This window comes from Neophocaena asiaeorientalis, unplaced genomic scaffold, assembly GCF_003031525.2.
Source record: "Neophocaena asiaeorientalis asiaeorientalis breed wild unplaced genomic scaffold, Neophocaena_asiaeorientalis_V1.1 scaffold249, whole genome shotgun sequence".
In the NCBI taxonomy this organism is placed as follows: domain Eukaryota; kingdom Metazoa; phylum Chordata; class Mammalia; order Artiodactyla; family Phocoenidae; genus Neophocaena; species Neophocaena asiaeorientalis.
In genome coordinates, this window is record NW_020172625.1 from 8,270,651 (window position 1) to 8,275,672 (window position 5,022).

The 5,022-nt window shown below is 41.5% G+C and overlaps 1 non-coding gene across 1 annotated transcript; it reads left to right on the forward strand.

The window, feature by feature from the left end:
* The first annotated feature begins 291 nt into the window (after positions 1 to 291).
* LOC112395676 (U6 spliceosomal RNA) lies at positions 292 to 398 on the forward strand. The gene has a single exon (XR_003002423.1). It is a non-coding gene; the product is annotated as a U6 spliceosomal RNA (small nuclear RNA).
* Positions 399 to 5,022: the final 4,624 nt, after the last annotated feature.

The following is a 5,022-nucleotide window of genomic DNA, read 5'->3' on the forward strand; positions in this document are numbered from 1 at the left end:
GCCTCTTACTGCTGTGGTCTCTCCAGACGCACAGGCTCAGCGGCCATGGCTCACGGGCCCAGCGGCTCCGCGGCATGTGGGATCTTCCCGGACCGGGGCACGAACCCACGTCCCCTGCATTAGCAGGCGGACTGTCAACCACTGCGCCACCAGGGAACCTCTGGAACGTAATTCTTATCCTACTTTCCCTGCTGTCTAATACTGGACTTAGTATGGAGGCAAAATGCCTCCTCAGAACTGGGGTTCAGACTTTGGCCCTGAAACAGGTTGATAGTCAATAATCATAGGTCTGTGCTCGCTTCGGCAGCACATATACTAAAATTGGAACGATACAGAGAAGATTAGCATGGCCCCTGCACAAGGATGACACACAAATTCGTGAAGTGTTCCGTATTTAAAAAAAAAAAAAAAAAAGAATCATAGGTCCTACCTTGAAATAACAGACAGAGACAACTGATTATGGCAGATAAATGGAGAAATGAGTAAAACCATACTTTTAAAATCAAATATTTTATACATATAAAATAATTTATGGATATGTCATATACAAAATATGAATAAAAATAGGTAAGTTATAAAGAATATAATAAAATAAACACATATGTGCCCATCACCCATGTATATAAAATTTCTTCATATGTATGTAATATATATATAAAGAATCTCTATCCAGAAATTACCACTGTCTTAAATTTTTTATTTTCGCTTTGCTTTTCTGTATGGTTTTATTACATGTCTATGTATATGCATGTGCAAAATATTTTATTAACTTTGTTTTTAACTTTATATATAAGGTATTATACTTCAAGTATTCTTCTGCAACTTGCTTTTTTAAAATTTAACGTTATGTTCCCGGATTTATCCATTTTGTCACATAGAGCTGTGGTTCATTCATTTTTACTGATGTATAGTATTCTATTGTATGAACATACCTTAATCTATTCTTTCTGTCAGTGGGCATTTGGATTGTTCCCCGTTTTTGACCATCACAAATAGTGCTATCATGAACATCCTTGTACATATCTCCTGAGCATTATGTTACTACCTAGAAGTAAATTTTTGAGTCATAGAGTATGCACATGTTCTCCTTGATAAGGCAGTGACAAATTGTTTTCTAAAGAGTTTAGACCAGTTTACACTGGTATCAGCAATAGCTAAGTATTTATATATCCTCTCAACATTTGATATTGTTATACTTTTTCATGTTTGCTGGTCTGGTAGGTGGAAAGTGGTGTCTATTAGTTTTTATTTGTAGTTCCTACATAATTTATTTGGTTGAGCATCTTTTCATGTGTTTATTGGCTTTTATGATTTCCTTATCTATGAAGCAAATACAGTTCATATCTGTCTTTTTTTTTTTTTGCAGTACACGGGCCTCTCACTGCTGTGGCCTCTCCCGTTGCGGAGCACAGGCTCCGGACGCGCAGGCTCAGCGGCCATGGCTCACGGGCCCAGCCGCTTCGCGGCATGTGGGATCTTCCCGGACTGGGGCACGAACCCATGTTCCCCTACGTCTGCTGGCGGACTCTCAGCCACTGTGCCACCAGGGAAGCCCTCTCAACCCTTTTATACTGACATGTGGATGAGGAATTGGAGATAACATGAGTAGTGCCAAGATAAATGAATGAGTGGAAGAAGAGAAGACAACATGTTTGAAAGGCCAGAAATCAACAAGAATATGGTTTGAGAAATATGTTTGAGAAACCAACAGAAATTCCATGCAATATGATGCTAAAATGCAAGCTTTGACTTTAAGGTAAGAGAGATCTGAAATTGAAGCAGGTTCTACAACATACCACTCTATAGTAATTTCAAATTAAACATCCAGAAACTGGTTATTTGACTCCTGAATTCCAAATGAGGGAATGATTTGTGGAGATGATTTTTTGGAGAGAGAGTTATTTCCTCCAACCTCTCCAAGGGGGATGGGAATGCCGTGCTCCCTTTCATCTTGAGATTAGAGAGAAGGACTTCCCTTGGACCAGTAGGGGAATTTAATATGTACCCTGAGGAGTTTAGGGGGCATGGTGGACTGATGTCAACTCGTGCTTTAAAAACTGGAGTCATCTGCAGTTACAGAGCCAGAAGAGAGGTCAGCAGGCAGCAGCTAGACTTCTACATTTGGTGAGGCATCTTTAGACAGTATGAGCCAGGGAAGAAGTTTAACCCTTTCCTTACCACTCCTCTCTTCCCTTGCTTCAACCCGCTGGTGGAATCAGAAACCAGGTTTAGCACATTGGAGGGGGGTGGGAGAGGTGGGAGCACCATGTGGGGAAAATGAGAAGAGACTAGGACCCACCCTCTTCTTCGACAAGCAACCAGCTCACTTTGGGCTCCAGCATGGGGGAGGGGCACAATTCAATTTTAAATCAACTTTGAGTGTTTTCAGTGTCATATGGGACTTGTTGTTTTGAAATATTGAACTGAGAATGTATTGACATTGGAAGTGACCATAATATTTTCTGTTACCCAGTAGGGAACCAAAAAGTTACTGCAACTGCTGGTATTTTCATCTAAGTGTGAGAGAAGAAACAGTCACATGAAAGGTTAAAGGGACAGTGGGAGACATATTGTTTCTTCATGATGTTCTGATTTTCAAAAATGATATAACTAGAGAGCAGCAAGAGAAGAGATTGTAAAGAAGGTGGCAAGGACCAGATCTGAAGCAGAATGAATCACAGGAGGATTTGGGACTTTCCCATAAAAGCCCTAGAAAGCCATCGAAGAGTTCTAGGTAGGGAAAATCTGTGATCAAAACAGTGCTTTTTGAAAAATCCCTCTAGTTTCAGAGTAAATGATGTCTTAAAGGGCAGCAGGGGCAGGGGTCACCCGGAGGAGGCCATGGTTTAGGAAAAAATATGTGGTGGTTTGGTCTAGATTAGTGGCAGCGAGAATAAAAGAAATGGAAGGTTGTGGGAGAAGTAATGAGCTTGAGATTAATTGGTGATGGACCTGATGTGGGAAGTCAAGAATGGCTTCTCCGTTTCTGATCTGAGCCACTAAGTTATCAGCAGCGCTATTTCCAGAAACTAGGAATTCTTTTGATCCTTTACTCTTTTGGGAGGTATACAGGGGCAGACAATAGTGTCTCCATCTCACTGATGTGGTGACTAATATTCAAGAAAACCGTATAATTTGCTGAAGTCCACATAACTCATTACATGCTGAGAGCTGTTGCTGGCTTCTTGCAGCTTCTACTTAAGATGACAATACTTGAACGAGTTCTTTTTCTTTTTTAATATAAATTTATTTATTTATTTATATTTTATTTTTGGCTGCGTTGGGTCTTCATTGCTGCCCACGTTCATTGGGCTTTCTCTAGTTGCAGTGAGCTGGGGCTACTCTTCATTGGGGTGCGCAGGCTACTCAGTGCGGTGGCTTCTCTTGTTGCGGAGCACAGGCTCTAGGCACGCGGGCTGCAGTAGTTGTGGCGTGCGGGCTCGGTAGTTGTGGCTCACGGGCTTAGTTGCTCCGCGGCATGTGGGATCTTCCTGGACCAGGGCTCGAACCCATGTCCCCTGCATTGGCAGGTGGATTCTTAACCACTGCGCCACCAGGGAAGTCCAAACTTGTTCTTTTTGATTGCATTTAGAAACAAATGCCCCACCATAGGTGAAGTTAAGAGTGTAATTTAAAGGAAGAGAGAAAGAAACAATTCTGATACAGTCCTCAAGCTTAAAACATTTATACATTCAGCAATTTCAGCAAAACATAATTATGCTTCTTAGAATCATGGAACCATTTCATGAAACCCTGGATTTTAATGTAGTTGAGAAAACTCTGAACTGGCCTAGGTAACATTTGGTTCTCTTCCAGCCACACCATTCTGCAATTTATCTTTTAGAGCATTATCTCTTAAACCTTAAGTGCATACGAATCACTTCAGGATCTTGTTACAATGCCAGTTCTGCTTTAGTAGGTTTCGGGTGGGGCTCAAGATTCTGCATTTTTCACAACCTCCCAGGAGATGCCCACACTGCTGGTCTGACTTTTGAAAAGGCAAGGTTTTATTTTAGATGAGCCCAGAACTTCTCGAAGCTGATGTGGACACTGAAAGAGATCAGAGGGAAAGGACTGAAAGGAATCCCAGAAATGTAATTATGTTGGGGATAAACAGATCTAACCCTTGCAAAATGGTGAAGCAGACAAACTTTGCCAGGCCTATTTCCTCACTTTTCAAATTCCTTTCCTCATTCAGCACCTGCCCACGCCTCAGTCCATCTTTCTACAGATTAACTCACTAATCCTTGCCTAGGGGCAGACTGGAAGGTGTTTTTTCCTGTTACCCGTCCCAGGAAGCTGTATTTTCCACTGCACTTTCAAATTTCTAGACCCAAAGGATAATTAACTTTATTATGTAGAATGAGAGGTGATACTTTGATATTTGGGGGAAGGGGTCCCTGCTCAGCCCTCCTTCAAAGCTGATGTAGACCGATCCTGGAGAAGGGAAGAGACCACCAGTTCAAATGGCTTGTCTTATAGGGAATATTTTATCCTGCTTAATTTCCCCTGCCTCCTAGAAATCAATCTTTAAGATATGCCAAGTATTAAAAAGGAAAGAATTTCTCTCCAAAGACTATCTGTTGGCAACTCTGCCTATGCTTTCCTTAGGCAGAAGTGATGTGGAGGGTAGGGACATTGTTGAACTCTCAGTAAGTTAGGGGATAAACAGGTGGAGATGGATTGGATTAGACTGAATTGTTCCAATTAATCATGCTGAATTTAGAGCCAAGAGATGTTAGGTTCTGCTCTGGGTTTGGCCATTTACTGTGACCTTGGACAAGCCATTTCACAGTTTTAGTTTCAGTCTCTTCACAAGTGAAATGAAACAACGGGAGAAAATGATCTCTAAGTTTCCTTCTTGTTGTAAAAACTGTGTCTGAAGCTGTTTCAGGTGAACTTGAAAAAAAAGATAATTTTTACCCTGCCAGTTTTTACACTGGCTGGTCATCCAAATCACCTCGGAGAGCTTTTTAAAAGTACAGGTCTTCTCCTACCCTGTTCTGATCATAGATGCAGCCT